The sequence below is a fragment of the Struthio camelus genome, chromosome 1 (genome assembly GCF_040807025.1).
Source record: "Struthio camelus isolate bStrCam1 chromosome 1, bStrCam1.hap1, whole genome shotgun sequence".
NCBI lineage: Eukaryota > Metazoa > Chordata > Aves > Struthioniformes > Struthionidae > Struthio > Struthio camelus.
The window spans coordinates 199,418,345-199,431,561 of record NC_090942.1 but is presented as its reverse complement, the minus strand read 5'-3'; the positions used below and the strand labels follow the sequence as shown (position 1 = coordinate 199,431,561).

General features: G+C 36.7%; 1 protein-coding gene across 9 annotated transcripts in view; it reads right to left on the bottom strand.

The window, feature by feature from the left end:
- Window positions 1-13,217, bottom strand: part of HMGB1 (high mobility group box 1) — a 59,644-nt gene that overhangs the window by 34,322 nt on the left and 12,105 nt on the right. For 2 of the 9 annotated variants that reach the window (XM_068930122.1, XM_068930121.1), the window contains exons 3-5: window positions 11,279-11,374; window positions 10,895-10,965; window positions 4,472-4,591 (exon numbers count right to left, since the gene is read on the bottom strand). The gene's annotated coding sequence lies outside the window, so the exon portion shown is untranslated. The other 7 variants (XM_068930125.1, XM_068930123.1, XM_068930128.1 and 4 more) reach the window with 6 other exon arrangements.

The window sequence follows — 13,217 nt, the reverse complement described above, 5'->3', positions numbered from 1 at the left end:
CCCTCAGTGCTGCAGTCCCTGAGTTAGTGCTTCTGCAGCTACCTCCACTGGCTGGAGTCACAGAAGTGATGTTTTTATCATCTTAATGGGGACAATTTTATGATCATGCTGCTAGCTGGCCCAAGGCAACATTTGACTCTTGTATTGATCTAACAGAGAAAAATCTAAGGCCACTTGAACTTAGTCATGTGCAATACCCTAGTATATTGGGTGACTGGCAGAACTGTGTATACCCAGGGGTGAAACCACTGCCCCAAGATAAAAGGACTAAATGATTCAACATAGAGGAAAAGGTTAGTACATTCAGCACCCAATCTGGGTTCTTACAAACAGGTTTTATGTCAACTCCTCAAAATAGTCACTAAACTTAGCCTTAGAGCTTTGCATCTTCATCATACAGTACAGAAAAGAAAAAAAGATAAGTGCTCTGAAACAGGTGGAAAAGTGAAGCATGAAGACGAGATGCCGCCCTCCGCATCTACCCTATTCTCTTAAATGCAGCAACCCAGCTTAAGCAGCAGCTCCTGATCTATTTCCATTTTGCTATCTGCTCCCTCCCCTCCCCTATATTTCAGCAGCACTTGGACATGAGACAGTGGTCCTCAGCTGTATTTTTCTATCAACTCTTTTAGTGAGACATCCTTAAATGACCTGAGAATGGGTGCTGGAATTTGAAACAGGATTGAAATTGATACTTTTATTGCCCTCCAGGATATTCAACTGGAACTATGATTAATTCTATTAATGAAATACGCTTAGTTTTCATTAACGTGTCGAGTCTTGCAGCCCAAAACCAGACATGGGATGGATGGATCAGCTCCTTTAGGTGAGCACAGACAACCTACTCCTGAAAATAACAGGGACATAGACAGAAAACTCACACACAATATACTGCCCTGAGAAGTGTAAAGTGAAAAATTTATGGAAACGCTACTATTTAATATAAATGTATGTGTTCACTTTGGCATAAACTCCTTCACTACATATTATGCATGATACAATGGACCACTTTCAAAGCCAAAATACCTGACTCATGATGTTCTAATAGCTCCATAGCAGCAATTTGTCTTATTATCAAAACCATGGTCCATCATCCAGAGAGCAAAAATTCTGGAGAGGACGGAAGCTCATAATCAATCCGGCTATGTAACACATGGACAAAAAAAATCTAAAGATTCAAAACAATATCTGCAGAGTCTTATTTTACTTTCTTTTCAATACCCGTCCTCTCAGCTTGACACTGTGAGTAGATGTCTGTATTCATATTACAAGAGAGGTAAGAATAAGAGATACTAAGAAATATAGAACTGGAACCCTGGACCAGTTTCGGGCCTGCCTCTCTCACTGCTCCACTATGAAGCTTCTGTACTATAGATGATAAATTATGCAACCCGTTGTCAATAGACAAACCTGTTTTACTCTTGACATCTTTAATAAACTATGAAAAATTAAATTGGTAAGAAAGCTGAAATTCAAGAACAGCAAAGATAACCAGAGGCCAACTGGTTCACTCCAGTAGGTGTTTTCACAGGATGAAGAACATTAGATCTGTGTTATCAACTTGACAAATAAAAATATTCCTGAATCTAAGTTATTACAAAAATATGCAGGTTGCAACACAAATACCTTTAGTCTCTCATAAAATAGTCTGGAAATGAATAGATAGAAACTGTGCCACTTTGGGGAAAGAAATTAAAAAAAAAGACAATCACTGTTTGTCTGTTCCAGCTTACACTCACAAGAGAGATGTTGCCTATAAGCTCAGCAAATTAAGGGCATAAAAAAGAGCAATGAGATACAGTAAGAGAGAACTTTTGAAAAAGTAAGTACACTGAGTGAAATAATTGATAGCACACATATCTAATGTGCACGTAACTTCTCAAGGAATCAAATGGGTATGAGCACCTACCATATTTTTATATATAATGGCACCAAGTTTCACTGCGGGCTGCAATATTGAGGGCATGTCTTTAGGCTGGCATGTTCATTTAATATATGAGTCATTCAGTGTGGAAACAATGTAACAGAAACATCCACAAACTGATGAATTGTGGAAAATTATAACATTTTCTCCTTCAGGCTTCCACCTACTAGAGTGTCACAAATAACGTTAATATCACAAAAAAGATTTAGTGAAAGAGGAATTAAACACTAAGTGATAGTCAAGTCTTTGTCTTTTACAAGTCAGTCACTTGCTTTGACCATTTTTACTTGAAACAATGTCACTCAGTACAGACACCTTAGAAAGGATCAAAAGAAAAAAGTAGGTAACACTTCAGGCTTGATTTTTATGACTACTGCAACTACCAATAAGATATCTCTATGACATGGAAATCGCAAACTAGGTTTTTCTTGATTTATATTGTCCTTCAGAATCTGTCCTTCAGGTTTTTAAACTGAAAAGGGCTCACTCCCTCATTTTTCCCCCTTCTATGGACAACTTTAAAATATAAACAGATGAAATAAATAACCCAACACTTGTCAAGCAATAAGCCAGAGAAAGATTAGCATTGCAAAAAAAGTTGTGAGCAGCCTAACTTCTTCCTTCCAAGTTACTGTGATAGACTACAGAATCACAACAATCGAAAAACTATAATAAAATTTATCTAGCACACGCACTTGTCCAGTGCAGCTTGAGGAACCTAGTAATGCCCTAATACTACAGTTGCCGATGCATGTTTTATGTTTTGGCACTGGAGTAAGTGCATAACACTTTCAAGGCCAGATTGTCTCTTCCACCCACCTAGAAAGTAAAAATTAAAAGCTGAGTGCTGCAGAAGGGATGTTAACTAAAAGTCACTATTAGTCATTTTCATACTGATCTAATTTCAAATGAGACTGCTTGCATTAATCTTTTCAGAAACTGCCTTAAAGTAGGTCTAACCTGTACACTCCAGGCCTTTGCAGTATCATCTGCCTGGCCACAGATCTCAGCAATTCATCTACCAGGCATTCTTCATGCTTCTTTTCCCAGTCTCTTAGTGAGAATCCTCTGTTTAAACTAATGCTGCCATAGGTATCTGCATGTCTGCACTGTGTGACTGGGGACAGCGCAAGCGGATTTGAAGTTCTGTGAGCCAGGCTGGTACTCCTGCCCTGCCAGGACACAGGACAGTGTTGTTATAATCTCATCAGGTGCCACACAGGATATCTGTGCTAGCACAACAACATGCCTAAGCCCATTATCCTTGCCTCTAACAGGGCTAAGGGCTCTGACAGACATGCAGCAGCATTTTGGGGGGTGGGGGGGGGAGAAGGATGGTAACAATTTTACCTCTCCCAGACATAACCCCCCATCTCTCTAACAGACATTGTCCACCCTAGTGACGCCTTGCTGCTGCTTGCGAATCAGCTCCTGAACCACTACAGTTTTCAGCCTGGCACGTTGAAGTAAAGAGTTCTTGTGGACCGTCACAATCGTAATCTAATTGCAAGTAGCCTGCTTCTGGATGGCCACCTTAGTTCTGCAACTAGTTCCTCAGAAGGAAGCTCAGTCAGAATCTGCAATGCTCTTCACTGCATAGCATATACACACCCAGAATCCCAAAATACCTTTTAAGAAGGATTGCAAAGAACTTCCAGCTGCTATCAGAACAGTTCCACTGCAATAACAACCACCAGGGGAATCCAAAGAGTGGGAAAAAAAAAATAGAAGCACAAGTTCTTCGTGAATGTCAAGATATCAGTATATACAGACAAGAAGATCACCAATTTTGGTGAAAATAAGAATTTTGCTTAAAGATTTGTGGTCCTAAGCTTTTCAAAGACTAAATTAAAAGGAACCACTTCTACTGTAGTAGATTTTATTTACAATAAAACTTCCATTGATGTTTCTACTTGCACCTTCTAATGTGCACATTATTTAAGTAGTGTGAAACTTGCAATAAAGTAGTATCAGTATAATAGTGTAGCATGTTATGTTTTTGCTTTTTTTTTAATCTATAGGAAGATGAAAAGTTTCCAAATATGATTAATTTGTCAATAAGTACGTAAGTGTTTCATACCTTCTGTAAAGTTGGATCGTTTCTTACAATGTTTGTTAGGACAGTTATATGCATACTACTGAAACATGCCACTAAAAGTTAAGTTATAAAAATTTTGCTATAGTCCCACAGTAGTCAAAGTGCTAAAATTTTTTCTGACAGTTCCAAAAACAAAGCAAAAAAGCTCAGCTTCTAAATATTCAGATAACCAGGCTAGCAAATAGTGAGTTATAAATGGCCACTAACTGCTTTTCTGAAATAGCTTATCTTTCTAAAAAAGTACTTCTAATTTACTTAGCAGTGACTTCTTAAAGACAGTAAAAATGTTGAATGCTGGTTCAGAACTTAAAATAGCGCAATCCTTTTACTTTTCATGTTTCATATGAAATACTTTCAATTAGTGATCAGACAGTCTTCAGAGAGATGTACAAACACATTTGATTTAGAACCATTACCTTTTGTTTAATAAATTACACTCAGATTCTTACCAGAGTACCACTCCTTGTGAAGATGCCATATCCATTCTTTCTCATTAGTACTCTGCTTGCTTCATACTCAGCTCTTGGAACGCTTTTCAGACAAACAACCCCCACCTACCAAAATGGTTTCTAGAAAGCAAATGTAAAAGATGGAAAACACGGAAAACAAACTAACAACTTGCAAACTACTGCAAGTACAATGCAAATATAGTCAACAGGAAATTCATTCTGAAATGTCCATCCTCTTATTCTGGACTGTAATAGAACTACTGTTGTAATATCTGTACTTTTAAATCTTGAGATTACCTACAGAAAAACTGCAAGAGCAAGGTTCCTCTTACACAGTTCATCTTGTACACCCCATTTCATTAAAGGTAGTCATTTGCCTAGAAGTGATTTCTTATAGAAAGGCAGGATAAAGGATTATTATTCTTGATCATATTTATTACAGTTGCTTCTAAGGACTAATGAAAATTGAAGTTCCATTATGTTGGACAGCACATAAACACAGAACAATAAAAAGTTCTGGATTAAAAAACTTACAGTCTAAACAGATAAGACAGACAGCACGGGGGAAAAGTTCACACACAGCACAAACAGCATGACTGTGGTAAATGCAAGAGTAATTCCAGTTTGCGGGTGGCTTTTGCTTGCAAGCAAAATGGAAGGAGGTCCGGAGTAAGGACGGCAGAACAGGGAGGGGAAAACATATAAAGTAAGCAAATACCTAAACAGAAGTGAAGAGGCAGAACAGAAGGAAAGAGCGGCGTAAACAGTCAGTGAGCATAGGACAGGGCACAGCTAACCAAAGCTAGTCAATGTTCTCTGAGTGGCCAAAGGTCCCTGGACTTTTGCCTCCTTCTATTCCTGTTAGCTAGTTTCCATCTGGGTCCTTTCCTCACAGCTTCCAGGCTTAAAGCAGGAAGGTTATTCTGATTCTCAGTCTTTTCCCCATCATGATCCCATACTGAAAGGAAGGAAGGGGGTGGGAGTGGGAGGGAAAAATCAAGATCTCTCTCGCGTTTATGGCTTTAAAAAGGAAATCATCGGGATCTGTTTAACTCTATTTTTATAGAACACATGCATGCAGATCATACTTATTTGCATGGGGTCCAAGTTCTGATAGTCAGACTTCCACTTTCTAAACTCTTATTTGGGTAACACATATTGGACAAGATACTGATTTATAAAGCAGCAGTGAAAGTTTGGTCAGAGTATGTAAAACATTATGTTTCATGCCAAACAACAGAGAGTTAAGTTAGGATTCAGAGGGGCAGCTGCTCTGTAGGTTCTGGTAATACGCAGCCAGATGGAAATATTCTAACTATTCACAGTAAACTGTACTCGTTCTAATATAAACCGAGTAAGATAGGCTTATATCAGAGGGAAAGATGCATTTTTATTACTTTTATTACCAAAACATTCATCATTTATATGCTTTAACATAGATGCAGATATATCAGTAAAGGGCAAATTTGCCCACAAAGGCAAATTGAACCAAGAAAACTGAAGTGGCATCACTTTTTATGTGAACTCTGTGGAAAGGGGCAAATAAACTAGAATGAAATTACTTTTTTCTGCTATAGTGTCTCCACACAAACAGTTTATACAGGCAGAGCAATAGCAAGATAATTAAAAACAATTTCTGGAATTGGGCCAGCCCTCCTACGTTGTTTCCTCCTATGTGGAAATGAGCTATCGATATACACCATTTAATATTGAGAAGGCTGTACTCAAACTAAGGGGGAAAGAGAGCTGCTACTTTCATTATGCTGGTACAGACAAAGCTGCAAAATGTATGAATGGAGAAAGTACTGCTGTGTTTAGATAAAGCCTTAAAAAGTCTCGTATACAGTACATTAGCTGTTGCAAGATAGCTGCAGTATCCCTAGTGCAGCCAAGGCTCTAGAATACTAATTCTTAACTTAAGAAATAATACCTCCTGTGGAAATCCCAGAACATGATCAACCTTTGAAATGCTAATGGAATTACTAGAGAGAAACCATACTTTGAATTTCTGCCAGATTCTGTCAGGACTTCAGCTGCTGAGAGTTTTCTGTGTGACACTAAGGTGTCACTATTCTTTTCATAATACCCTTCCTTTCAAAAATGACTTGCTTCAGCAACAATGCTGTGATAATTCTGAATCTTGGTAAAAACACTCATGTGTTTTTTGGCTTGAAAAACACATATAAAAGCATCAGCCAGAACACAGCTTTGGAAATGATCACTGCTTTATCTCTACCTTGTCAATGAAAATAACAGGCAAGTAGTTGTCTAACGAAATTCCTTTAGCTCAGTTGCACAATAGTATTTCCACCACTATCTACTTTATTTGGTTGTTTTAAACAGCATCTGCAAATTCTGATTGTGCTGTTTAAATAACCCTTTCTGCTTCTACAGGAACTAACTCCAGTTACTGCCACAAGTTTTCCTTAAAGGAGAAAATAGCTAAAAAAAAAAGTCTTTAGTTAGTACATTTGCCTTAGGGCAGTATGAATGGTAGCTCCCAGACTACTGACTTAAGACACTGGAATTATCTGATAAAACAAAGATGCATTTTCCTCTCTATTTATTGCTTGTACTACAATAGTATCCAAAAATGGACTAATTATAAACCCATATATGCTGAGATAGAAATTCAGTAACTGCATTTAAGTTATAATGTCTGAACCTAGAAAATTTACCCATTACATTCCCTTAAACTAGTAAAATCGTATCAAGCATGGAAGACATCTTTTTGTCTCCTAATCTCCCTCTTCTCCCTCACCCCCCAACACACCTCCAATCTCCTAGAAATCTTTGGACAAAGCAAAATACATACAGTAGCAATTTGCTTATGGAAAATAAACTGTATGTGCCTCTTTAAGAATAAGAACTATATCAATCAGCATAACCTGCTTAGCACATAGAAAGCAGATAGCTACATCATTATATTGAAAAATATATTTTTAATAATAACAATAACAATCTTAGAGATGGATCTGTTCTGCAAACTAAGATACTTAAAATGTGTGTGAGAGGGTTGCCACTTGGCCAACCTAAGCAGGAACAAGAAAACTAAACATGAAAATCAACAATAAAATCCTTATAAAAATAACATCCTATCATAAATACAAGGAAAATGCATATTTCTATAAAAAATCTTGTTAAACAAACAAGATCTCTATATAGAGGATTATCTCATTATAATATAGTTAATAGAGTACTTTAAGGGCCAAACAGTAAATGTTTACAGTGTATACAGGAATTGTAATTTCTTAATGCTATAGAATTCTGTATTAAAAATAAGTAACAAATATTTCAGATGAAGTTACAGAAAGCATTGTGAAGGATAAATGTGTAGCAGGAATGCCACAAATTATTAACTTTAATTTCACTCCTCATTTTGAGATGTGCAGTTTTTTTTTAAGCTATGTGTAAATTTTTCCCGAATTTTTTTCCAGATGTGCATTAGAACTCCTTCTTTTTCCTATATATCCCAAAGCTGGAATCTACAGATGGAATTTGGATACATCTACTCTGCTAAATAAGACAAGGATAGGAAATTCACTCTACACAGCACTTATCTGTGGGACCCATTCTGTACCCTTGTAGTGCTAAGATTTATTCATTACCCTTTGTTGCGTAAAGGATAATCAGAGAGAAAAGGTTGGAAGGTAGGAATGTTTATGACTAACGCCTCAACTATGAAATGGTCCAACAGAAAGTTCGTCCATAATGAGCTGAAATTAAAGACGCTTTCTCTAAAAATGGAGGATGAGAAAGAAAGCAGTAGCAGAATCAGGTCAGGCTCTAAAGTAAGAACCCACACCTGATGTTTAAAAGCAGAAGGCTGTGCCAAGGCAGGCAAGGCTTAAAGAATCACGAGCATCTTCACCGACAAGCTAGGCAGTAACTTAATTCTGGGAACAGTAGTGAAAACAATTGGTAAAATCTGGTGAAAATAGAGGCCTCCAAACCATGGTCTTTAACTACACTAAAGCACAGAGGGTGTTTATCCACCTACAAGCTGAAATATTCTGCTCCTTAATATAAGAGGGTCTTCAATTGAATCAGTTGTCCCTTTTGAGGCATCTGGAGTCCCAAACCAAGTTTCTGAATGACTGCTGTATTCAGCACTGCATCAAATGGAATTCAAGCCACTGACTGTCCCTCTCTGATGTGTTCACTGGAGTTCTTATTTGATAGCAAGTACAGAATTTCTATCTTGTAAGATGCGTTCTTATTTGATAGCAAGCACAGGATTTCTATCTCGTAAGATGCTATTCCATAACTTGGACTGTAACCTAAGAAAATGTATCCTTTTCCTGACCCAGAGAATACCGCCCTGTAGTTCTTTCCCTCTGCTGTGCTATAACCCACACTATGGAAGAGCTAGGTGGATAAATATAAACTTGCTCTGTCTTTGGAATAGATGTGGTACTTCAAATTAACTGTCCTGACCATTGGGTGTTGTTAAACCAAACAACCAGGCACCAGTACTGCCTAACACATACAATTATGGTAGAATAATAAAATTCATCTTCAAGGCACTAGGTAGGTTTCGTCACCTCTCCTTGAGGAGCATGTCAGGAATGAGACATCCTCTCTTGGAAGACCCTGAAACTGCCAAAGCTAGACTGTAGATGAGGCAGAACAATCTTATTCTTCAAAAATTTAACCAACTAGCCCAATATGATAGCACTAAAAAAAGTGGGATCCAAGAGCAGTATATTCAAACTGGATTCTGATGATAAGGACTATACCTTTTTTGGCTTGTTCTCAGAAGAGTGTCATGATGGTGGGAATAAAAACCTGCATATTGTATTACTTACCTTAGGGCCTAACATTGGATCTCACAGGCAATGAGCCCTCTGCTCAGATATTCTCAGATCATAAGCCCCAAGAAGATAAGATATGTCTCTAAAACAGGGGAGAGGAAGCTAAATGTGGTCCAAAGAGGAATGGAACAAATATGTTCCATAATAATACTATCTAATATATCAATGTGTTAGGCATAAAAAGAGCTATGTGCACAACTTACATATTGCTAAGATACCATGCTTCTGATGTAGAGTACTAATGGCACATACCTATCTACAGTGATAATGGATTGTCTCTTAGAAGATGTCACTTCTCTCTAAGATCACCACTAAGTGATATTTTATCAATTACCAATAACTTAGTAATTGCTACTCAGATTTTATATAACCTTACTATTTCAAGTAGTACACAAATTTAGCCCTAATATACCTGCAATAAGAATTATGGGAATTACCAAATTGTCTAGAGGGAAAAAAATTCTATATTTTATATCACCGCTGAAGACACGTGTAATATCTTTTAACTCACAACAAGCGGGTGATATTTTTTCAGCTTAATTAACTAAATTAAAGAACTATCGTGAGCATGCTCATATTTCAATAGTTTTGTTTATCCCTTTGCTTGGCTGGAAAAGTTGTTTGCCTTCTTAAATCAGATGATCTACTGTTTGATGCATCAGTTTCTCTCACAGTCGATATTCCCTATAGAACTGAATATAGAAAATCCTAAATATCTCATTGATGGTAGAACTTAAATATTTTTAAAAGGCATCACACGTATTTCATGTTTGGTTGTAACCTCTTTTTTCTTAAAAGTACCCTTTTTTTTCTTCTTGATCTTCATCTCAAATTATTGATCTTTTACTACATCTTCCTTGCCTTTTTGAAGGCATGGAGGAAGTAAATCTGTAATAGAAATTGACTGGTGATCAATGACTGGTCATCATGACTGGTGATGGCTATAACAGTTCACGTCCTCATCGCCCACCCTGTCCTCCTCTGAGTTTTGTGCCTCCACTACTGAGGCTGCAGTACCTGCTGCACCACTGTTTACAAGAACACAAATAAAAGTAAAGCAGCATCAATTCAAGGTGACTTTAAGATATAGGTTAGAAACTGCATTGGGGTATTGCAAAAAGAATGGAGCTGCCCTTTCCCCAGAGAAAGGGGGGACCAGCTGCAGCAGGAAATAAACTAAATGAATCGCAGGATGTGAACAGACCCCCTAACACATATTCCAGTATAGAAGCTGTCACTTCTGAATTATGCAAGCATTACCAAAATACATCTGTCTTTGAAAAATGGAAATTGCAGTAGCTGAACTAGAATCTCACTCGTAGCTACGCATTGGAAAGCAAGATAAAAAGTTGCTGGGAATAGAAGTAGACAGTCCTCTTCTCTGCTGGTAAAGAAGTCCTCTTTAGAAACACTACTGCTGAAATGTTAGATAACTATGGAATGTTCAAACTGTAACTAACAAATCCTCTCACAAACATAGGCACATCTATTTTAAATGTAAATGTTAAGAGGAAAATATTTATAGTTTAAGTTGCACCCTTTGCTACTTAATTATCATAATTAAAAAAGGAAGAAACCTTTAAGTTCCTCCTCCAAAGAAGTTATTTACCTGAACTGTAGCTTGGGAGTCCCCAGTAGTCAGTCTGTTCTGAGATTCTCATCCCACTGAATGTCAGAGACCTAGTATTTCACGAATGGGATTTCAAAATCACTTAGTGATGACTTAACTTTGTCTCACTAAAGATAAACCAGCCTTTATTCCCACTCAGGTCAACTCACTGATTTCAGGGAAAACACATTTAGAAAACAGAGCTGAATACTTTCAGAAATTTGCCCATGAGATAAAAAGAAAAATAATCAAATAGGAACTGATAAAAGCCATTTGAGACTTCTTGACGCATGATAACAGTAAAATATTTTTGTACATGTGTGCTTTACAGACCATTGAAATTACTTTTAATTGCTCCCTGAAAGAACATGTCAAAGGCCTTACCTTCTTATTCTTCAGATATGTGATTATGTTTATTCTCTGAGGAAAACCAGCTTTGTCCATGTACTGGAGATTGTGCTAGGTACAATAATAGTTCTGCTGAATGATTCAGAGAAAAAAAATATATATATACACTCACTTTTCTTAAAACCTGTATCTTTGACATCATAAGTAATATTGCTGAACCATATTGAACTTAGTTTATGTTCTACTCTTGTCTCACTTTGGCTTCAGTTGTGTTCAGTAACAGCTTGGCTTCAGGTATACCAAGAATCCATTCTCAAAGGGAAAAATCTAATAAACTTAAAAATACTATTATTTAATTGTTTTTAAAATAAGGTCAGATGCATTATTTGCTCAGATCTATAAACAGCATTTTCATAACACTCTGGTGGACCCTATTCATTATAGGCCTAGTGCAAAACACAATCAGAGATTTTATGATGCATCTCTAGAATGAATTCTCTTTCGTGATGATTTTACTGAAATGTATTTCAATTTTTATAACTTCGCAGAAGCAACAGTCTCATTTTCACTGAGTCTTACTTGTATTTGCAGTAGTTTACTAACAGCCCAAAAGCCTTTCTTAACTAATTTCTAATATTTAGTTATCCGTTATATTTACAAAGCATTTAAGACATCTTCATGTTTACTCCAAGTCTTAAAAGACTAAAGTAAAGGCTTGCACTAAAAAAAGACTGTTCTCTCTCCGTCACTGAATCTCTTAGGCATCAGTGCTACACCAGCATGACACTGATGCAAAGCTAAGCGTGCACAAAAACATGCAGAACAGGAACCTCTGTTTCTGGAGCCAAAAGATACGACAGTATCAAATTTCACAAATCTGGTACTTAACATTCTGCGAGCTGGTTAGCAAGACAAATGCTATTGTCAAGGCTTTTCAGATAATATATTTATCCATAAAGACATATTGTAATGTATGCAAGTGATACAGTAAATAAGCAACAAAGCAGACTCGTGTCATAAAAAGGTTTTAGATTTAGGTGCACCACTGACAAACTATACCCTGCCATTCTGATAAGAAGCAGTTTGCCTTTGTTTGCAGATTATCTTTTTGACTGATGATTAGAATACCAAACCCATAGCCAGTTAGAAAACTCCCACACTGTGCAATGAAAGTGCAGGAAAAGAAATTCAAGCACCTTCTTACATCTTCACAAGTATTTTGTTATTCTGCTGCTAACACTTCTTATTGTACATATATTACATACAGTGCTCCTATAGAATACTACTGCTACCTGTACTATAAACCAACTTCTGCTGTGAAAAATAGTCAATATTGTGTTGTAAAAATATGTTTTAACTGGATGCCTAGAAAAAATAAATACATCGTGCATAGTGACAATTCATCTAAAAAAAATCCAGATACAATGTTAGCACGCCAAAATTTAAGGATCTATTTTAGCAAAAATTTTTCTATCTGACTGACAGAAAATTCAAAAGCTGCTTTTTTTAAATAGAAAATGTGAAGATGTTCAAAGCTGTGGAAACGTGACTGCTACTTCCTTTTATTTTCTCTCAGTGATTTGAGACCTAATTATCAACTCTAACATCCACAACAACTACTCTGCCATAGTAAAATATTGAATATGGAAAATAAAAAAAAGAGATAAGAAAACTCCAAAAAAGGAATTCTTAGCAATAGTAGAATTGTGTCATTATGAAGAGATAATAATCTCCAACCTAATCAGCTAGTCTAGATACTGGAAGTTATGCTAAAATCAGTTTGTAGACAACAATTTCCTTCCACACATCTCGTAAGTATGCATGCTACTCAATGTGCCCTTTCACTTCAGGATACTTCATGTGTCAAATGACCAACACAAAGGCTGACAGGCTCTGACATGACACTGCACATATGCTAATTTAAACAAAATATCAATATACCAAATAACAAACAAGTACAATTAAAAAATAACAG